Source organism: Meriones unguiculatus, chromosome 6, assembly GCF_030254825.1.
Source record: "Meriones unguiculatus strain TT.TT164.6M chromosome 6, Bangor_MerUng_6.1, whole genome shotgun sequence".
Lineage (NCBI taxonomy): Eukaryota > Metazoa > Chordata > Mammalia > Rodentia > Muridae > Meriones > Meriones unguiculatus.
In genome coordinates, this window is record NC_083354.1 from 77,795,767 (window position 1) to 77,819,563 (window position 23,797).

Consider the following 23,797-nt stretch of genomic DNA (forward strand, 5'->3'; position numbering starts at 1 on the left):
TCCTCATCGGGAAGTGCAATGAGTCCCCTCTCCAATCAAAACTTTATGCATCAGACTTCACTTTATCTTATGAAGTGGGACTTTCAGTTTGTGCTGATTTTTGTCTTTATACATACACACATATATACACACACACACTCACATATACATTCACAAACACACTCAAATAAACATACACACATACACACATGCATATAAACACACTCACACATACACAAATACACATACATATACACACATACACACTCACTTCCTCTCACACACATAAACACACACATGTCCACACATATTCATTCATTCACACGCACTGACATATATACAAACATAAACACACACACACACACACACACACACACACACACAGACCCAAACACATACACTCTCTCACACAGTAATATATACACACGTATACACAAATATACATATCTGCACATACTCTGGCTCTCTAACACACATACACACTAGACACTGGCAGTGCCTGGTGCCATTCTTGGATCTCACAGTTCGGGGGATGGGTAGCAGTTGAGCACAGAGATGCTACTAAATGTATCTTGCCATGCACAGGGCAGTGCTAGCAACAAGGACTTATTGGATCCATATGTCAACCTGCCACTGTTGAGGTTCTTTGCCCCATGCTTGCTTTATTTGTGCCTGTCTTCATCTATTTTTACATGATTCCCCCTTCTAAGTTGAGCGTTGTAGCAGGACACCTTTTGAGAACAAGCTGGGCAGAGTGACACATGACTGTAATCCCAGCACTTGGGAGGTAGAGGCAGAAGAATCAGCCACTGCCACACAGTACTTGACACCAGCCTGTGCTGCCAGACCTGTCTTAAAAACAAACAAACAAACAAACAAACAAAACCCCACAACTTTTGAGACCAACAAGAGAACAGAAGAATAGAGTCAGCAAAACTGTTCATAAGGTCTGGTAAGCCAACAATTCCCCTAGCACTAACTCACTCAAACGATTTAACTGTTTATTGCAGTCATTTTCTCAATGAATGGCCTTATCTTAAAAAAAAAAAAGAAGCATCAATAGGATATATTTACACTGGAAAGTGTACTCGGTAACAATATCTTTTTCTGTCTTTGATATCTGTCGGCGAGAGTCCAGAAATTTGAGATTCACCTGCCTCACCTTGTAAATGCTGCAATTACAGGCATGCATCCCCAGGCCTGACTTCCATCTTTGAATTCCCAATTAATTCCTGGAATCACAAACTTTAATTAGCAATATGAAATAAGTTTTAGAACTGTCCTAAAATTCATTAGATCAAATTGCAATGGCATTCACCTAAACAGAGCTGTACCACAAGGTTCACTGCTTGAGAGCATTGATTTCCTTTCCTCCCATCTGAGGGAAATATGTAAATTAGCACTTTGATATCATTATCTCACTTGCCTGTCAACTTCAACTTCAAGAAGGTCAATTCCTTTGCTCATGAACATCTCCACAAACACATACACATCAACCACCAGCAAGAAAACATGGCCATGGCCCAAGGAAGGGTGCTATGCAGCAGGCATTTAATTGCAACTGAGTGTGACATGTACATTAAGCAGCAAGTTTAATCACTGAAGGATGTGAAAAACGAGAGCTAACATTATGTGATAGCCTTAAAACATGGCATTTACCCATACACTTCTCAGAATATTAATTGCTACTCAAAGTTTGCTTTAGGAACAGTGACACGGGGGGGGGGAACACAGGAAACATACAACTTGACTTTGCATATATGGATCCCTGCTTTGCTGTCTTTTTGCTATTCCAGATGTTTCCCTGACCTTTATTTGGGGATCTAATCTCTGCCTGTGGTTGTTTACTTATCTGAAGTCATTAAACTCCCTTGATACCATCTTGTCCCCAAAAGCAATATAACTAAAAAGTCTGACCCTGGTTAATAAGCAGGAAGAGAAAACACTTCCTCCCAGCTATTTTCCTTCAGTATAAACCAGAGTGGAAAAGTCTCACGTGGTAGCACAGAAGCTAGAATTCGCCCACTTCCCCTTTTGTCAGAGTTAGGCTGTATTACTATTTCTAACTTATCAGCTGAGAGAACAGATATGCAAGGATTCAACATCTTCAGCTCACTAGGAAATAACCCTGTGGATCAAGTCCTGTATCCCTAACTCCAAAACCCTATTCCTTCCATCGTCCCAAAGACTCTCCCTGAGAGGTGCTGCCATGGTAGAGCAGGTGCGCCTGGGGAGTCGGCTGAGAATACTCCCTAGAGAAAGCCTGATGCTGTAGCTCTGCTGTTGACACCTCCAAAGTATCCAACCTAACCCTAGGTGGTGGCTTTCTTAGCTCAGCACTCAAGAGTCACTCACTTAGCAGTGAGGAACAGCCAAACACCAAATGAATGCAATGCAAGTTCCTGATATTACTGGAAGACTGAGGCCCACACAAAATATAAAGATAGCTGGTGCCAAACCCGGACCAGAACCCAGATGTCTAGACCTAACCCCCTATAGATCCCGCTGTGTGTCCTTGTGTTCTTCGCCTCCCAAAGCCTTAATATACCCAGCATGTTCCTGCTGTTATAATCAACTTAAACAATTCCCAGTGGTTTTCTAATTATATATATTCTATCAATCTAAAGTTGTCCTAAGATGACCCAAATGCCTATTACAGATAGAAAATGGATAAGAGCTAAAGGTATAAAACAGAAGGACAGTGTCCACAATAGAACAACACAGTAGACGTTGAGAGAGGTCTTTGGGACTACAGAGCTTTAAGTACAGTGGTGGTCTGGCAGCTTATCAATTAATTTTCCTTATCGTGTTGTCAGAGTAATACTGCATTACTCATTGCTTTTACTCACAACTGCTCATACGGCCAGCAACTGGGAAGTTAGACCAAGAAGAGGTGGTATCTAAAGACATGCTTGTTTTAATTCTGCTCTGGGGTTGTAACTACATTTCTGTATTTGTTCGGCCATCAATTGCTCCACCAGGCCCAGGTCCTCAGGAGCTACCAACATGCTACATCTTGAAGGAATCAGGTGCGTGACAAGAAAGACGTCAGTACTCTGAAGTAAGTGACTACACAAGAAAGAATTTTAAAGTAACTATCTTGCTCCCAGGGCCACCATGGCCTCCAAACCTCGTGTGCAAGCCGAGGTCTGTAGACTGGAGTGGGTAGAAACTGGCGGGCACCCTCTCCTGACCGCTGGTGCTGCTCCCTTCAAAAGGATCAGACATGGCCCAGAACTTGAAGGATTTAGCAGGACACCCACCCGCCAGGCCTCAGGGCATCGGCACAGCGCTGAAGCTGCTGCTGGGGGTCGGAGCCTCGGCCTATGGTGTCTGCGCATCCGTGTTCACTGTGGAAGGTGGTCACAGAGCCATCTTCTTTAATCGTATCGGTGACGTGCAACAAGACACAATTCTGGCCTTCACTTCAGGATCCTCTGGTTCCAGTACCCCGTCATCTATGACATTCTGGCCAGACTCCGGAAAATCTCCTCCCCCACAGGCTCCAAAGACCTGTAGACGGTGAACATCTCCCTGTGTGTGCTGTCTTCACCCAATGCCCACCAGCTCCCCAGCATTTACCAGTTCCTACGGCTGGACTATGAGGAGCAAGTGCTGCCGTCCAATGTCAATGAGGTGCTCAAGAGTGTGGTGGCCAAGTCCAGTGCCTCGCAGCTGATTACCCAGCAGGCTCGGGTATCCCTTTTGATCAGAAGGGAACTGACAGAGCGAGCCAAGGACTTCAGCCTCATCCTGGATGATGTAGCTATCACAGAGCTGAGCTTCAGCCCTGAGTACATAGCTGCTGTAGAAGCCACACAAGTGGCCCAGCAAGAAGCCCAGCGGGCCCAGTTTTTGGTGGAAAAGCAAAGCAGGAGCAGCGACAGAAGGCTGTGCAGGCTGAGGGGGAGGCTGAGGCTGCCAGGATGCTTGGAGAAGCACTGCGCAAGAATCCCTGCTGTACCAAACTCGGAAAGATCCGGGCCGCCTCTGAGATCTCATCTCTAAGACGATTGCCACATCACAGAACTGCATCTACCTCACAGCTCACAACCCTGTGCTGGATCTACATGATTAAAGTGCTACTCGGGGAAGTGACCGCCTTATAAAGGGAAGAAATGAGAGGATGGCAGGGATACCACCTGGGGAGGGGGCACATCTGTCCTCCAGTTTTGAGGAGCCAGAGAGGGGGTCTTCGCACACCACCTTGACCCAGGTATCACGTGATGGATTCCTCTGTAACTGGCCCCTGGGATTAAGGAAGACCGAAGACCAGCCCTTTCAGAGGGTTCTCCTCCTCCCTGTATTGGCCCTGGGGGGGTTGGGGGGCTGGGACAGTGTGGTTTCTTGTGCTTTCCTAGTGTTGTCCCTCTCTCTCAGAATGGGGGGAGATAACCATCATCTCAGGAATTCTCAATAAATAAAATTTTTATTACTTAGATTAAAAAAATAATAAAACTATCTTGTTTTCGTTCATGTGTATAATTCATTCATGTGCAGGTACCCTCAGAAGAGGGCACTGGATCCCCTGGAGCTGGAGCTACAGGTAGCTGAAAGCCACTCAGGGTGGGCGAGAGACCTGAACTCAGCTCCTCCCGAAGAGTGCCAAGAGCTCTTAATCACTGGGCACAGGATTCTGTGGGTCAGTCTTAAACCCCAAGTGTAATACAGTAAGACAATTAAACGCCGATTCTTTCATCACATCCACAAAGCTGAAAGTAAACTTATTTGGAGTTTTATTTATTTATTTATATATTTTTGTTGGGGGGGGGGCAAGGTCAACTCCTCTTGTAAAATAACACCTTTTTTAAAAAAAAAAACAAACCTATACATAAATATTCATTTTTAAATTTCACATTAACACTCGGGAGCAGAGGCAGGTGAACCTCATGAGTTTGAGGCCAGCCTGGTCTATAAAGAAAGTTCCAGGATAGCCAAGGCTATTAGAGAAACCCTGTCTTGAAAAAACATTACATTAGGAGGAAACAGGCTTTTGGGGTAATTCAGCAGTAGAGAAAGTTCAAGACTGAACGCTGACCCAAAAGACAACATGAATGTGCTCTAGAATCATGAGTAGCAAATACTCAGGATTCCAGGGGCACCACAAGTTAAAACAAACATTAAAAATTTAAATTAAATTAAAGAACTATCTTATTTTCATTTCTCTGTATAGCTATGGTCTTGTGTGCAGGTACCCAGAGGCCATAAGAGACCTCTGTGGTAAATGGTAATGGTGAATGAAAGGCTTCAGACTGAGGGCTACTAGGACTGCCTGTATCAGCTTTCTTTCTGCTTAAGGGGAGGAGAATAACCACAGAATCTGATAGAAGAGCAGAAGAAAGAGAAGGAAAAGACTGCGGAGAGGAAGAGGAGAGAAAAAGAAAGATCAATAAGAAGAATTCAGAAAACATAGCAAACATCCCATGTGCTGCCAGCCTGGGAGTCTCCCAGAGCCTCCCACCTTCCTCTCTTGGTTGTTTGTGACAGAAACAAAAACCTAGCTTCTCTCTTAGCAAAAAGAATACACACACTTAATGTCAATGCATATTTATTATTAGCTGATTCAATAAATGTGTTATCATGATGGCTAATTTCTGTCAACACGACACAATCTACAATTATCTGGAAGGTGAGCCTCTTAGACACGCATGCCCGCAGTAGAGTTCCATGACTACTCTGAGGCAGGGCGCCCCACCCCCGTGGGTGACGTTATTTCGTGGGCTGAGTCTTAGACCAAAAGAAAAGGAGAGACAGCCTTGAACATAAGCATTATCTGCTTCTGTGGCCTGACTGAAGATGCTAGCTGGCCTGCAGCCTTAAGGTTTGGCCACCGCGAGTTCCGAAAAAAAAAAAAAAAAAAAAAAAAACAGAACCACAACCTTTACTTACAGTATTTAATCACAGCAAAGGGATAAGAAACTAGAAAACTGAAATGTTTATTGTAAAATAAATGATCTCAAATAATTCAAAACTATCTATGATAATAATTGCAAAATTTTAAAATAATGATTTTTTTAAAAAAGTCCAAGGCCTTGCATCGGCAGCTGCTCAGCTTGGCACCCCAGGCCTAATTTCTAGCAGGCCAGGTTCCTTTCCTGCTGTCTCCTGTGTTTCCTGGAGTTCATTCTCTGCGTCTCAATTACGACCCTTCCTGTACAATATCCCCAGTGCTTGAGGTCTGGGGGCTACAAGGCCTTGTGCTGACTTTTCTTGTCTCTGAAACGCAGTCACGGCTGGGGACCAGCCTCGCCATGATGACAGAACACATCCTTCCACCATGGCTGAAGTGGTGCCATGTGTCTGCCCCCCTTCGCTAAGGCTTTGCCCGGGATTTAGGGCTGTACAACCCTGCGTAGTAGCACTGACCTCTGGCTTTCTGACATCTGTGTAGAGCACAGCTTCTTAGGGCTGAGTCCCAGGTCACCCGTCACTGCTCGGACTCCAAATCCCTGACAGCCAGCATGAACTTGAGAATCGGAGAGAAGCAAGTGACAGAAAGGCATGTAAGGGGATGGAGAGTGGATGCGGGGATGAAAACGGGAAGAGGAAAGGAGAAATATCTTGGTTGCCATTGGGGCAGATGAACCCAGGTGTACAGGTGTATGTGTTTTCATATTCTACTGTTCATTTGGGTGATGAGCAGGGGAGAGATATTACTGTGCCCTGAAATGCTGCTTTGCTCATCACCTGTGAAGCCAACTCTCTCACACACATTCCTCCTCCATGAAAGGTGGAGCTCTGCAACAGGCCCAAGGCTGTTTGCCAGGAAGGAAAATGTCTCTAGGCTACAGGAGCGTGGAGTGGACTGCACAGTCTTCAGCATCCACACGCAATCCGGCCAGGAAAAGACTCCTTTTGCCTTTGCCGCAAGCTCTGAACACCACAAAAAGAAGTGTTCACCAGAGCTGCAGGGTGGTAAAGGAAGAAAACGATTCACTGTCAAGAGTCCCTGAAGTCCTCCAAGAGGTCCCCACGGACCAGGTAGAGCTGCATAAACAAGAACAACCGTGCTGCGGGGGAGAAGCTAAACAGACAGGACGGTTTTACCACGGGCTTTCACCCCGCCCCCACAGGTACACAAACAACAGGTCCGGAACTATTATTTAAAATCACACCCAATTTTGACCAGTAAGAGCGAGAATTCTATTTCCCTTACCCCTAAAGGACATAATCAAAACTGTGTCAGGGCACAAGAACCTCCAAGAGAAAAGCTGACAAGCTGCGGCGTCCTCCCTTGGAAAGTGTGAACACGCTGACATCTGAACGAGTCTGAAAATAGATTCAGGTACATGAGCCACGTAGCCGATTCATGCAGGGCCTCTGACCCACCCCGGCTTCCATGCCCTGAGACCATGCTCTCCCTGCCTGCCCGCATCTCGCTGGTGAGAGGGTTCCATGCTGAACTCGTGTGTATCTGAAGGCTGAAATCAAAAGCTAAGAGAAAGCTGCAGGTTTGAACTTCAGATCTGCCTGGGAGCACAGACCTGCCCTCTGCAGACACAGGCCTGTTCTCTTCAACAAATCTAGTGCACTGGGGAGAGGGGGGAGGAGGACACAGCAGGGATGTTGGGAGAATGGGCAGAGGGTGGCTAATGGATGCAGCTTGATGGGCAGAATGATTTCTCATTACTTTACTTGTAATCAATGCATTTAACTTTCTATTTTTAATTAGCCAGTAGAGAAATGCACAGAGAAATGGTGATAGCTGTGCTACTCACTCTGACCTGATCTGTACACACTGCATGTATGCACTTCAATATCATGATGTAAACACATGTGCAATCATTATGAGCTATTTAAAAGTAATTTTAAGAACCGAATTTACAATAGTTTGGCTCTTTTTTTTTTGAGAATTTTAAGCAACTGATTTCTGTCATATGCTTATTTAAAAATTAACAAAAGCTAGCTTATACTGTGGGAGGCACAGCCCCGACTGATGAGGCCACGCCTATTTGGCTGGTCCAGCTGGGGAAGTACAGCCCTGGCTATACACATGGAGCCTCAGGGATCTCAGAAGCCAGGACGCCTCCTCCCCGGCATTATGGACGTGTTTGGCCTCCAGGTCCACATTTCTCTACAAGTTAAAGCTATCCTTCCTATTGCTAAGGAGCCTAGGTACAGCCTAGCTTAAACCACTACAACCATTATCATCCATCCCTGACCTTCACAATTAATGCTATTTCAGGCATCGGCAAAGTACAGCCCACACGCCAGATAAAATGTAGGACAACTGGTATGATTATGTCTTATGTACTCAGTGGATGGAAGTGGACTGCAGTGGTATGACAACAATGAAGGCCACAAACTTAAAAGTCTTAACTGTCCAGATTTGAACAGAGCAAGCTTAGCAGTGCCTGCTTCGTTTGATGAATTTGCCAAGCACTGACTATGTGTCAAACATGACTGGGTAATGTGGAGACTGGGGAGGCTAACACACACACAATTTCTTTTTTCACATAGTAATACTGGCTCTGAAAAAGAAAGGAGAAAATGGGTCAGAGCGAGACGTTTGAATACTTATAGTTAGACAGAGGTGGTTTCTCTGAGGGAGCTGTGGGTGGAGACACCTGAGTTGAGACATATGAGATGGAAGGGACTGAGCTGGGCAGGAAGATGTGGTTCCTAGACACGAGCCTGACTTTAACATGTTTGGGAAGGGGGAGGAGCTAGCAAGGTGACTAGGAAGTATCCTTTGACTGTGGGCTCACTGCCTGGCCCTCCCCCCAATAAGACCAGGTACAGTCCCAACTGCTCTCTGTGGGTCATCTCATTTAAGCTTTAAAACCCTCTGGCACAGTATTTTCATCAGGGAGCTTAAACGATTTAACACGAAGGTATCAAAGTGGCAACCATTCGTAGCTGCTGACTCCTGCCCTTCCTGCACCGCACACATGCCATCCAGGCAGGCAGGTGCAGCGCCTGTGGTGTCAGCCACAGAGTCACAGCTCCGAGCATCTACCGCATGTGGTCCAGCTGACTGACACAAGCCAACTGAGGCCTGGAAGAGACTCTTCCCTGTGCCCACCTCCTTTTCACTTTTATTTTTTGCATTTTTAAAACGAGGCTCTTACTCTATTTCTATACCACCTCAACACCACCATTCTCTAAGGCCCCTAAGACCACCTCTTAAAGACACCGTCAAGCTAGGAGAAATTCCCCGATGCAAGGGAGAGAGCAATCATGTTTGCAGCAGGCCTGTGGGCGAAGGCTGACACAGGCCGACGAGGTTCAGAGAAAATACCAAAGTAGAGAAATCATCCACTGCATCCATTTCTGCACTCCGAATTGCACAATGTGCTGAAGCAGGCCCACGGCAGGCACGACTTAGACGGAAGAGACAGACGGTCCAAAGTCCTGCCCTGTGTGACTGGAGATCAGTCACCACCCAGTGTGCTGAGCCAGGGGGCACAGTGGCTTCCTGCTTCTCTGTGCTCCACAGAGTGATCTCCCACATCCCTCTGCCCTCTCCTTCCTGTCTCTCTTTACCCTTTACATTCACGTCTCACGCCATGGCCCTTTGATACAGCTCCTTACGCTGTGGTGACCCTTAACCATAAACTTGTTTCCTTGCTACCTCTTCACTGTAATTTTGCTACTCTTATGAAATATGATGCAAATATCGGATATGCAGGTACCTGCATATCAGTATCAGATACCTGCATATCTCAACCCAAGGGGGTTGAGACCCATGGGTTGAGAACCACTGCCCTAATGCTTTTCTCTCAAGGATTCACACGGAACGAGAGCCCAGTACCTTAGACCAAAAGGAACACTATCCACAGACACACCCAACAGTCTTCAGCCAGCTCAGACTCCTGGTAGCACTTCACAGTTTCCTGTGGCTGCCCAGACAGACGTGGGGATGAATTCACCGGTGTAAACTTTAACTTCTTCAGACCAAGAAACCCCCAGATCCTTCCCAGTAATGTCTCATGGCAGCAGGTACCAGAGGACAAGGAGCTCCATAGATGTCACCCACGGAAAGCAGAGCTGCCAAAAAATGGTGGGGATGATGGGGAAAAACTCATTCCGTTTGGCAGAAAAATGACAAACTACTATACTGACAACTGGGTCTAGACATTTGGTGTGGAGAAATACAATATTGTAACTTAGTCAATGGATCACTACCTTGCCTCAGGCCTCATCTCTCACCTATAGCCCCAACACTCAGCCAACAGTCAATAAGGCTCGAGTCTCTCGAGATAACAGATTCCCCAAGGAGCAAAGAGATTTATACCATGGAGGCAGAGAAAAAGACTGAAATAAACCTGCAATGCCTCTTCCCACATTAAATGAAACCATTGGTTATTTCCAACTTCCTTAGCACCGAGCTGGGGAGGGGGCGGTCTCCATCACCTGGTACTTTTCCTTTGTGAAGAACCACTGTCACTCATTTCACACACCTCCCTTCCTCTCTCACAAGAATTCCTGCCCCAGAGGGCAAGGAAAATATGAAAAAATAATTGCCCCTCCCCAGCTGAAGCAGGATGGCGCTGAAGAGTGCAGTACCCTCAAGGAACAAGAACAGGACTGTCTCTCTGAAAGTTTGAGATAATTTTACATCTGTGTTACATAAATGGCATTTCACTGAAATGTGAAGTAAATATGTGTCCTTCCTTCCCCAGTGAATGAGGTTGGAAAAAGTAAGAACGTCAACCTTGAGGATTATTTCTGAAAACTTAGAAATGGTTATTACACAAATCACATGAACACAATTAAGTGGTGGCATTTTTCATTTGTTAACAAGGCACTGTAGCTAATTAAAGAAAAAGAACGAGGTCTAGAGGAAGATGACAATGAAGGCATCAATAATTCAAGACTTCAATAACTGCTCTCCAAGAGGAAAGTAATCTACCTGAGCCCTTTGAAGGATTTTTATAATTCAAAATCTTAGGCCGTCACGATACCTCACGGTCAACATTTAATCAACAACAATGGTATTTAATCAAGTTTGACACAAAAGGTCAATCAAAGAAGTTACATGAAGGGGATACGGACAACCAAAGTAATCAACACAAGCAAACCCCAGATGGTAGGCCAGAAAAGTGCTTATCACACAAGTGTGAGGAGTCCGGTTTAATCCCCAGACCCTCGGTGTAGCGCTGGAGCATGGTAGAATGTTTGTAAACATGGTTCTGGGCGTAGATAACTGAGGGTTGCTGGCGGGAAGCTGCAGCCTAATCCATGAGCTCCAGGGCAACGTCGTGACCCCGACTCAGAAAGAGTGGATGTGCCTGAGGAACGATTCCCCAGTTGGACGGCTCCCCTTCACGTACCTGTACACACAATGCACCCCGATGCGTGAATACACACACTCACACACACACTCGCACACACACACACTTCAGAAGACCACCCTGCGCCAGAACTCCTTCACTGTGGAAGGGAACACACTGAGATCAGCTTCTTCAATCTACAGGAAAATACGCTCAGAATAGGGACTCCTTCCGCCCCTGCTTACATCCAATCCCACTCTTTACCCGGTCCTGCTTTCTTCCCAATGTCAGAAACCTGAGTGTGTGTGTGTGATTATCTGGTAAATCCTCAAAGGCCAGAAGAGTGCCTGTATGTAAACAGATGCTGGAGCCATGGGTGCCAAAGAGACTGTGTTGAGACTTCTACCTTGTAGATACAAAATAATCACATACTCTGCCCTGTCGGTATGATGTGCACTTTGCCCATGCCCAAGCACTTGATCACATGCTCACAAGGTCTTCCCTCACCTCTGTTCCAACTGCTGCTTGCTCTGGATGGGGGGAAGCCCCATCAGAATGTCCTAGAGTGAGGACTACACTAGGCAGAGCCCCAGTTATGAAACATGAACAAGAAATAATTGAAATATAGATCAGCGAAGCTCCCAAGAGTGCAAGGCTGTTAAGTGGCCCTCTTGGCCTATGGAGCAGGCATGTAATCAAAGCTGTGGCTAAGTATGTCTACTCCCCTGACAGGGCTTCTGTAGCATGTGCTCTGAGGGGATCTGCTTATACTCGGAGCCGCTCATACTCAAGTCAGCTCCTTCCCCCTGGTACTAAGTTAAAACTCTGTTCTTAAGAAATTCAAATGACAGGGTAGAATCTACGGCAGAATAGAGTTTTTATCTGCTACCCTCCCTCCTGCCTCGAGCCTTTCTGAAGAGTCGTTTGCCTGATCAAAGTCAAGAGAGTGACTTAGAAGTTACACTGTGAGAAGTAATCGATATCAGCAAAAGAAAGGCTTCTCTTGCAGAATCCTCTAACGGGCTTAAAAGTCCTCCCAGAGAAGCACAGATCCCAAGGTTGAAACCCTGTCAGGATGGTCTAGACACAGAAAGGGTCCAGAAGCAGAAGATGAAGGGATCAAGGCACCCAAAGAGATACCATGCTAAGCTGAGGCTCTGCGGGTCAGGGATGATGGTTTTACATCAACAAACTGTGCTGTCTTGCTTTGTGAATGACCTTAACAGCCTCTTCTCGAGGGCAGGCCACAGTTCAGGACTTGCTTCCAAGAAGCAGAACACAGCATAAATGCTGTGCCTCTGCCTCCTTCTCATACAGAAGAAGCCAGATCATGTCATCCATATGCTCGATCAAGAAGTCTGGAGAACAGAGGCTTGCTGACAAAAGCTTGCACTAACATGCCTGCAGTGTGAGGGAGCAATCTCGAAAGGGCCCCCTCCAGCCCCAATCAAGCTATCAGTTGGCTACTTTCCTGGCCGCAACCTTAAGAGCAGGCCTGAAGCAGAACTGCTCAGCTATTTTACTCTAGGATTTCTACCTCAGGAAACTTTGGATACTCACTTTTGGGGTTGGGTGTTTTAAGCTGCTAAATTTGGAAGAGAATTCCCTATATAGTAAAAGGTAACTAATATGTTAAGTGTCCTCTGGTCTAAGTACATACATGTTACAGAAGTGACATGTTCATGGTGACTTCATACAACTAAACTCACAATTCTGCCATCATGTCCAACCAAGTACAGCTTTCCTGCTTCATTTCTGTGGTTCCTCCTTTGTCATGCTTAAGAGCAGAAGGGCAGTCCCTCTCAGAAAAGTATTTAACTTCAGCCCCAATTGTTTGAAACCTGTTTTCCATGTACCAAACATGGAAGTCAGTTTCATGACTTTTCTAACACCCTCTATGATGAGACTGCACACAGTCATGATTTATACATACACATGCTCTCAAAGAAGCACAATAATCGCAAAAATGGACATATTTTACCTGATGAAGGAATAAAGACTACTACTTTAATCTTTATTCATTTCTACTCCTTTCCCCCCAAAAGACTTACAATAGCCCTAGCAGGGCCCACTCTCTCCATCACTGGCCCACTGTGGTTCCTATCAGTTTATTGCAATTAATCAAAACCTGTATTTCAGTCTCTAAATAATTTACTATTCACAAACAGCATTTTAGCAACGAGCAGAGTAAAACCCCATCTCCAACTGTGCGTGAGTGGCACACAAGCCATGACATAAAACAAAACAGCAACAACAAACGCACATCACGTGGTCCTTGGAGTACCCTGCTCCCACTGCGGTGTGCTGGCTCCTGCTCTTTCTGAAGTGGGGTGCCTGTGATAGAAGGGGAATGATTGGCGATTGGTCCAAGGTTTAATTTCTGTAACACTGTTGTTAGCCTAACCTGAGAAAGACAGAACTAATAGACAATGACATACTTCCAAGGTACGGTTAAGATGAGACAGTGCTAAGACTGGTAGGAAAGCCATCTTCAGTAGAAAACAGGACACGTGACAACAAGCAAGGAAAAGAGCTTCTCTAGCCACCTCTGACTCCAGCTTTCGGCTCCACGATGAAGCATTCTCTGTCACCCTGTCTTAAAGGTCTTGAAGCAAGAGTAGAAACATAACTGCAGAAGCTTGAAAAGAGAGAAAGGTCATCAGAAATCCTTTTTATCTTGAGAAAGGAAAGAAGATGTGGACTACTCATGGAAGAACTATTTTCAATTCCATTCCAAACTCATTTATCTAGACCCTGTTCAATGTGAAGACATTAAATAAGCACAGAGTGACATACAAATCTGGCCCACTGTATTAATCTGGCAAGTGATGTAACTTTTGCAGGCCCCAGGCCCCCTCTGCTCCAAAAGACACATGCACATAGAAATACAAAACTTGACTCATATTTTCATGTCATTAGTAAGGTCTATGGATCCTAAGACAAATATGCCTTGGTATAGAGAAAGCTAAAAATTATAAGTATAGCATATAATTTGAAATATTAGGCACTAGGCTACCCCTCTTGAAGCAGATTCAAAGATCATCTTCAGCTTCATCAAATGCTAAAAATTATGGGGACAGATCACACATTTGAAAAATACTAATATCATGTAAAAGTTACATCCACTAACTTTTCTAGCATGACTCCTTATACATATTACTTTGATTTATTCTGGATATAAAAATTTTCTGCAGTCTCAAGACAGCAGGCTGAGACCTCTCAGTAGTTTCAATGATATAAATAATTTCTGGTTGTAATACCAGTAGAAAAAAAAATCACTTCAATTTCTCATTTTTTAAAAGGCTCAGCTGCTCTAGATAAACTGTACTTATGCTGTCAGAAAGAAAACATGAATGACAAGTGAATTGGGCATCAGGGATTTAAAAAACAGCAACAACAAAAACCCTTTCTCATGTTTGGCACTGTCTTCCATGAAACGATTCTCAGGTGCAGTGCAGAGATTCTCCAAAGGGCAGGTGAGGCATGGAAGGCTGACAGGTGTCAAATGACAATCTGAGGGCTGGCCCAAACAAATGGGCAAAGAATGGCATCGAAGCAGGGGGGCAGAGTCAGGAAAACACAGAAAACAGGCGTGCATGGAAGAAACACCAATCAATGTATTTTCAAGCTCCCCGAACTCTCCATCCAATGCAGGAGCCCATGTCACGTGTGGCTCACTAACTTTAAGTTAAAATTTCAGTTCTCAGTTGCTCTAGTCTCATTTCAAGGGGACCAAGCCACACGTGGGTAGTGGCTGCTGGATGGGACAACCACAGAACACAATATTCTCACCATCTCCATATTCGCACTGTCTCCTGAAGTTCTACTGCAGGTCTCCTCCAAATAATGAGACCCTAGAAACTCCAAATCCACTTAGTCTAGATCAGAAAGCCCAGAGATTTAGAGGTAAATTACTTTGGATAAGTTCTTCTAGTCAAAAACAAAGACGAATTGAGACAAAGGAGATAGGAGATAGTTAAGACCGAAACTTCTGAGGGCAACAAAGTAATGACCCACAGTTCCAGGGCGCTGCCCATGATGCCCCAATCTGAGAAGCAGTGTTTCCAGGCTGAGAAGTGTTCAATATTTTCTGGATTTCCAATAGCTTTATATGTCCTGCAGAGAAAAGGAGTTTTAAAATAAAGAGACATGTTTCAGCCTTTAAGAATTCAGCAGGAAGGAGTGAAAAGGGATGGGAGGAAGGAAGGGATAGAGAGAGGAAAGGAACATACAAAAGATGCCAAGGAAAGGAGAGGGAAGAAAGTACAGACACAGGGATTATCTCTAGTTCACTTCTTTTCCATGACCTCATACTAATTTCATTATGTGTTTAATCACAAGTAGCTGAGGGTGTGGCCAAATGTTTTCTGGGGAGATGCAACATAAAAGTTCACTCACCTCAGAGAGAACCCACAACAAAATAATGTACAGACACTACCTAAGTCCAATGTGGTGAAATAATACGTTTTATTGGGGTCACTTTCAGGAATACGGGTGAGGGGTGACATACAGGAGCAGAAATGAGTTGGCTGCATCATCAAAGCCCACCCTCAGTATGAGTGACAGCTCACGAAGCTGTGAACCTGGAGCACACTGCACAGCCTTCCAGCAGCTCAACAGGTTGGAGAGTGTCTTTCTAGGTACCTCAGGCTGGTCTCTGCTTCTTCCAGGCTGCTGGTGTGGCTGAGAATCTTCTTTGCAGCTTGGCTTTGCTCTTCTGAAAGGGACTCAGCTTTCATTGCTAACTCTGGCAGAGAGGGGTCTAGAGCATCTGATCAATTTCAGGGACTTCTGAAGCTTTTTTGAGTTGTTTACCTTCCTGCTTAAGGGGCTTCCTGCAAGGTACAATGTTTTAACTCCAGAGGAAACTGTTAAACAACAGAGGGAAATGCCTAACAGTACGACTACCCCATGTAGCTTTGATTGCCATTCAAAGATTACCTTCTCCAGAGAATCATTTCATAACATGCCTCTTCATTCCTTTGTTGCTTCTGAAGATAATGTCTACTTGAAAACAGGATTTTTTTTTTTCAAGTAGATCTTTTTCTAATCCTGGCACTGGGGAATGGGAGGTGGAGAAAGGAGGATCAGGGGTTCAAAGTCAACCTCCACTATATGTAGTTTGAGGATAGCCTGAACCAGAGATCCTCATCTCTGAATGACTGAATGAGTGAGTGAGTGACTGTTGGTCAAAGAAAGAGAGAGAGGGGAGGGAGAAAGAAAATGTGATCTTTTAGAAAACCCTCACTTTTTCATCTGATAAAAAAAAATGTACAAATCATTCAAGTCTGTTTGTCATTTTGGTTCTGTGTGGTGTGACCAGTGAAGCTCATCCCCACCAGACTGCTCTGTAGTCTCAAGAGATTGCAATCCAGTTGGGAGCTTCCAAAACGCCTCACACAGGAACCAACTGGCAATTGCAATGCGTCTAAACACAGGGTAACAGAGTAACAACCTGTTTATTAAAAGCAAACATGAAAAGGTGACAGCATAATAACAGGACAAGCAAGGTTTGAGCTGCAGTATTTTTTTTTTTTTACATTTTTGATAAAAAGGAAGGTGCTAGGAAAGTCTGGTGACAAGGTTAGGTATCACTTATTATCTTGTCATAGAAGGGATCACGAAGAAGGTAAGTCACAGGAAAATTGAAGAAACATGGTCTTTTGTAACTTTAAATTATTTAACAAAAAAAAATCACAGTAAGAAAAATATCTTATTGTCTGGTATGCATCCCACTGAAGCTAACATTTCTAATAACTTACTATACTTTTATTCTAATGTAATAGAATGAAAAGAACAAGTTAGCCGGGCAAAGGCTAGAAGGAAGCTGATCAACGTCACCAACCACCTTTGTCTCATCAGATCTTTTCCTTTTTCTACACAGCTGGAACAGACTGTCTGAACAACCTGCAGACAAAAGGAAAATCTCTGTGTCTAGGTCCCAAAATATCCAGACTACAAGCCATCTGCAGGCATAGGATGGACCCACTTGTTTTCCATTTGGTAATCCCAGTGTCAATGTCCTACCAAGTGCCAGATGGACAAATACCATCAAGAGTGCCTTACCTTTAAGAAATCTTGGTTCTTAAAACTAGCCTGCTAACTCAATAACTACCACAGCACAAAGGGATCAGCATTAGACTAGGGAAGTGAACAGTGTCCTGGGAGGCAGAAAATACGCTAAAATGTCCTGCCTGGGGCAGGAAAGGCCTCTAGAAAGAAGAGCTCATGTAAGAAAGCCTTTCTACCTAAGCTAATGCTACATAGACCAGAGAAGCCAAAGTGGGCATGGTAAGTAGTAAGATTATACAGTGTGACCAGGAAAGAGAGTTTGGGGAGAGCTTAGGTGGAAAAAAGAAGAGAGAGGCAATGCTGGAACAGAAGTATGGGACCAGGTTATTGCAAACAGTGTTCAAAAAGCAAGTTGCATCTCAAATAAGACACATTTTTAATCCAAGACATGGAAAAAATCAGGTGCAAATGTTTGAAAGACTAACGTACATAAGTTAGACATATATTCTATCACCTAAGAGAATGAACTGGAGAATGCAGAGAAGCCACCAAAGGAGCATAGTGCACACAGGGTCAGGGGCCGAAGAGCACAAGTGAGCTAGCTTTGTGCCTGACTGGACAGGGCCCAGAGTACAGCAGAATGAAGCCATGTTCCCTTTGGATCTCTTACCTGGGAGAGCTGGGATGACTTGGATTTGAGGAGCAAAGATATAAATTTATTTGTTATTGTTTTTAGGTTTTGAACACTTGGGATTTTTGTTGGTGATAGCGTTCTTGTTTTTTTTTTTTTAATTTATTTTATGTGCATTGGTATTTTGCCTGCATATATAACTCTATGAGGGTGGTTGGATCTTGGAGTTACAAACAGTTGTGAGCTGCCATATGGGTGCTTGGACTTGAACCCCAAGTCCTCTGGAAGATCTTAATTGCTGAGCCATCTCTCCACCCACCGGAAAGATAGTGGTTTTCTGTTTGTTTTGTTTTTGAGACAGGGTCTCATTATGTAGCCTAAGCAAGCCTTGAATTTCTGGTTCCATGCTGGGATTTCAGATCTGAGGCACTATTGAAAAGGTGTTTATAAATAACTCAGGCGAAGGTCACTCAGCAGATGCACCAAAGGTTGCTCCTCTAGGTGAAAGGAAGAGAAGAGAAACCAAGACAGAAGCAGCCAGTCTGCAAATAAAAAATGCCCAATGAAATGAGCATGGAAGCAAAAGGCCACCACCAATTTTATAGAAGAAAAATAGATACAAGAGTATAAGCTTCAGGAAGACAGACTTTTCTAATCTGGGAGAGCTGTAAGTGAAGCCATGATGGTTGTAAACACAAAGTTAAATACCAGAGCAAAGTCAAAGCAGAATAAGGGCCACGTGTTGTTGTTTTTTCTCTCTCTCACTGCTGTTTTACAAACGAACAGCTGTAACCTAACCATCAAGTAAAGACTGTTAAAGCAAGAGACGCTGACAGGCTGCCATGGTGTTAGATGCTCTTCAATGGAGACTCAAGCAGCATCCCAAGGAAGGCGACACAATTAAGCTGTCATGACATGCTCACAGGACACCTTACTCTGGATGCTTATGTCTCACAGTTGTACCCCCATAACCCCCACAGATAAGAGATAAAGCTGGATATTGCTAAGTTGCACCCGAATGCCACTTTGTCATTAAACATGTCATGATGAAACATAGGTGTTTCCAAGTAACTGTGGCTCGTTAGAGGTCAAAAATTCTTCTCTCATCTATCACTCATGATGGGTGTCTATAAACCAAAGCTCCAAATTTTCCAGACAATGTGTCAATGTTTGTTTTACTTTGTTTTGTTGAAACAGAGTTCTTGCTACAATGTTCACACTGGTCTAGAAGGAATGATCCTCCTGCCTCAGCTCCCAAGTACTTGTAATCCACAAATGTGTTCTCTACATAGAGAGTGCTTATTTTAAAATGTTAACAGGGCTAGGAGGATGACTCAGTGAGTAAGGACACTTGTCACTAAGTCTAACAATCTTAGTTTCATCCCAGGAACCCATATTGTGGATAAAACTGACACCCATAAGTTGTTCTCTGACCTCCAGGAGTGTATGATGGCATGTGAATGCACACATGTGCACACACACAAACACACATGCACACTAAACAAATAAATACATGTTAAGAGATTAAATTATATATGTAGCTAGTGACAGATTATACTATAGATTACAAAATTAGAGTTTGAAAATTATTTCTATTATCAATGTAATTTTTAGCCAACAATCCTGTTTCTTTCCAATTTTTCATTCCCTACAATTTGCTTTACAATACTCTCTTGTCTTACTTACTTATAAGCAAGTCCATCAAGTAAAATGGCATGTCATCAGTCTCTATCTTCTTTAATGATATTTGAACTAAGTAGGAATAAAACCACAGTACGGGATAAAGTGTGTGTATAGGTACTGTATGATCACCGGAGGTATTGTATGATCAGCTTCTGACATCTACATTTTACAGAGGCTTTGAAAGATATTTGTAATGTAGGCTATGTTGATCTGAGCTGATTAATGTGAGGAAAATGTTGTGCCTTAACTACTGCCCAGAATCCCTTTAAATTACCAGAGATCGGCAATCCGTCATCAGCAAATATGCTGATGTCAAATGTCCTTATAATAAGCTATTACATTTTCAAACATTTTCCTTCATTACCTAGCCAAGAGATTTGCACAATGCATACAACCTGCAGAGAGGAGAGTAAATGAAATATTGGATCTCGGTTTAAATGAACAAACCCTGTCCTGAACAGTAGGGGGAGAAGGAATATATAAATTGAGAAGAGAATTACCTATTCATCTTCATCAATAGTTGACACCATCATCATTTGGGCCTCTAAAAAAAGATGTTTTAATTTGCTGGGAAGAATACATCTCTTCAGGGAGGAGATTTGGGGATTCGACCATGAATAATAATGAAGTAAGCACACTTTCTTCCTGTTGAAGCCTAGCTCTGGTCTTTCAGCCCAAATGAGATTCTAAGTTGAAAGGGGGAGGGGCAGGGGATTCAGCTTATTTATTCCAGTCCATGGAAGCACCCTTCATGCTCATCAACCATATCTTCACTTCCTCTCACTCAAATTAACATTAAAACAAAAGAAAAAAATTAAATATTCCCATTTGTATTGGCCAGCTTGTAGCAACAACCCAGGGTTCAAAGAACCACCACTGCTCATGAAGCTGCTCAGAGCCCTGCCTATAATGTTTCTCTCACAGGAAAGCCAGGCCCTGATTGACAAATTCCTCTAATCATTACCCTACTCCTTCAGCTAATGCAAAACATTCTCTTGGCATCCCCAGCTTGCAATAAATCATTCAGATTCACGCCAAAGCTCAAAACTCAGCATTTATTAATTTTAACTTACTTCTGATACCTATTATCAGTTATGAACAATGACAATATTTCTCTAAGCCCATTAATTTTGTCTTTGCTCCTCAGAAGGCGGAGAGAAGGCAACAGTGTACCTGACCTTTTGTGGTTTCCTAATCATGGCTGCTTCCCATGGGGAAAAGGGGAATTAAGGGAGTTCCAGAACATTATGCAAGTCAGGTAGACAGAATGAAGAGTCTGGGTAAAGCAGACTTAGAATAAGAGCCCTTCAATATGCAACATTGAGGTGATGTATAAATCAATAGAAAATGATTAAAACACTGCTCTGTGAAAGGGCTGCATAGTTAATATACATTCCATTATGAAGAAAAGAATGCGGCAGTCACACCACATGCCTGGGCATGTACCAAACTGTTAAACACATTGAATTTTCAGGAATGAAGCTAACCATCACCTTGGTGAAGTCCCTTCAAATGCCCATTTGTTATTCAGATGTCCACATCACACAGACAACAACGTCCTGCACTCGCCCCAAGCACCTGGTTTCAAACAGTCCACCATTTATCAGAAAGCCCCACTTCAAAGCCCAGCATCAATAAAAGCCGGAGGATGCCTACTGACGACAGCTCAGAATCCATATCTAAATACCCCTAATTGTACAATCATTGCACTCACTGGAATAAAACATACACTTACCCTATCCTTCATTTTAAATGGATCAAATTAAAGCTCTTCCACCTCCCTCCCCCTCCTTCATCCCCACCAAAAGAGAGAAATATGATTTCTGATTCAATGATTCAATTAACTTCCTTGAAACTAGAGTATTATGTTTACAAAACAGTTAAATGATTCCGAACAGGTGGTGTTCTCCTCTAAGGCTGGAGAGGACAAAAAAATCTTTGTCCTTCCACTGGATCCAAATAAAAGGGACTGATGTTTGGATAGTATTTCTTCAAAAAGTTATAGTTACCATTTACTGGGATTTACTGGAGAGGAAAAAAAAAAGCATCACAAGTTTCACTAGGGAGCATTTGGCATGTTCTTCCAAAGGAAAAATCATACCACATAATCTTTTATTTTTTGAGATTTTTTTTAGAATTTATTTTTAAAATTATTACAATTTCTTCATTTTATATCCCAGCTATATCCCCCTCCCTCGTCCCTTTTCCTGTCTCCTCCCAACCCCACCCTCCCTCCATCTTCTTCTCCCATGCCCCTACCCTAGTCCACTGATAGAGGAGGTCCTCCTCCCCTTCCATCTGACCCCAGCCTATCGGGTCTTATCATAGACTTCCTCTGTCGCCTGGTAAGGCTGATCAAAGAGCCAAACACTGAGTTCATGTCGGATAAAGCCCCTGTTCCCCTTACTAGGGAACCCACTTGGACACTGAGCTGCCATGGGCTACATCTGTGCAGGGGTTCTAGGTTAACTCCATGTATGGTCCTTGGTTGGAGTATCAGTCTCAGAAAAGACACCTGTGCCCAGATTTTTTTGGTTCTGTTGCTCTCCTTGTGAAGCTCCTGTCCCCTCCAGGTCTTTCTATCTCCTCCTTCTTTCATAAGATTCCCTGTACTCTGCCCAAAGTTTGGCTGTGAGTCTCAGCATCTGCTTTAATATCCTGCTAGATAAGAGTCTTTCAGAGGCCCTCTGATACCACATAATCTTGACTCCTACGTTTTACATGACAATGAATGGGAAAATGTGTCTCAGTAAATTTTTCCTGTTGGAAATAGCCTTTTTTGTGCCTTGTTCCATAGAGATCTACTAATGACTTCTCTGAGCTACCTTCTAATGCCCACTCTTCTAAAACAACCAGTCCCTCCAGGATTGATTTTTTCCATCATTTGAAAAACATTTCATGTTTATAACATTGCACTTCGTCACCTGAAATGCACAGGACACCCCCACACACACACACACACAGAACAATAGCAAAAATAAGCTACAAGAGTCAAGATTCTGATACTTAACTGTCACAGACGGGGCATGAAGCCAGCATTGCTGAACAGTTCTGCTCACTGTAAGCACAGTGTTATTGCAGGGAACTGATGTCCCTCAGAAGACACCCACAGAACTGTCTCAACTTGGATGTACTTTAACATCTTTTTTCCTCACCTCAAATGCAGATTTTTTTTTCATGGAAATTTCTACTCTGTTAAAAATTCCAGCAAACATCAAGAAAGGAACTTTAATTTTAGTTCCTTCTATATTGGAGACTCGGAAAGTTCCCACATCTCTCCTACTGCTAAATAAAATGAAGAAAGAGATCCGATGTCAGTAATTTAGCAACACGGAGAAAATAATAGTAGACATCACTTAGACATTGTACTTTGTACGTATGATATCATTTAATTCCCCCAAGAAACAACCAGACCAAGCAGACAGCATCCAAAGCTCCTGCTTTGGAGTTGAAAACAAAAAACAAAAAACAAAACAAAAACTAAGTTATTTATTTGGAGAAAACCAACAATGGTTTTCATCATGGTACCAACTAGGCCTCACAGACAAACACCAAAGCTATGTGCAATATTTGGTCATGCAGCCTCCCACAGACAACTCTAAAGAGAGGACCCATGTGAGAAACAGAAACTTAACAGCAGCATCACAAAGTCACTAGTTTGGATAATTGGCAGCAGACTCAAGACATCATAGCTTTTCTTGTACCTGACAACCTGCTGTTGTGTACTAGCAGGTGGGAGGCAGGCATTTTAGTAAACAAAGGAATACCAAGAGGGAAAAACAAATGTGATCAGGGGCATTTAGGGTGATATGGCTGTCAAACATTAGGTGGAGCTCAGGAATCTGAAGAAGAGAAGGAGGAAGGAACCAGAAGAGTCAAGGACACCACAAAACATAACCTGCAGAATCAACTAACCTGGGCTCGTAGGGGCTCACAGAGACTGATCCCACAATCAGGGAGCCTGTATGGGTGTGACCTATGCCCTGGGCATATATATTTTGGTTGTTTAGCTTTGTGTTCTTGTGGGACTCCTAAGAGTGGAAATAGGAGCTGTCTCTGCCTCTTTTGCCTTCTTTTGGGACCTTTTTCCTCCTACTGGGTTGCCTTTTCCAGCCTTGCTATGAGGTATGTGCCCCGTCCTAATGTAACTTGTTATGCCATGTTTGGTTGATATCCCCAGGAGGCCTGCCCTTTTCCGAAAGGAAAGGAGGAGGAGTGCTTGGGGGAGAGAGGGGCGGTAGGAGGAGGGTGGACTGAGAGGAGAGGAGGGAGGAAA

General features: G+C 43.7%; 1 protein-coding gene and 1 pseudogene across 6 annotated transcripts in view; one reads left to right on the plus strand and one right to left on the minus strand.

Moving 5' to 3' along the window:
• The window catches only part of Mast4 (microtubule associated serine/threonine kinase family member 4), a 585,425-nt gene that overhangs the window by 421,062 nt on the left and 140,566 nt on the right, over positions 1-23,797 (minus strand). The gene's annotated exons all lie outside the window — the stretch shown is intronic.
• On the plus strand, positions 3,206-9,859 carry LOC110555910 (prohibitin-2-like; annotated as a pseudogene).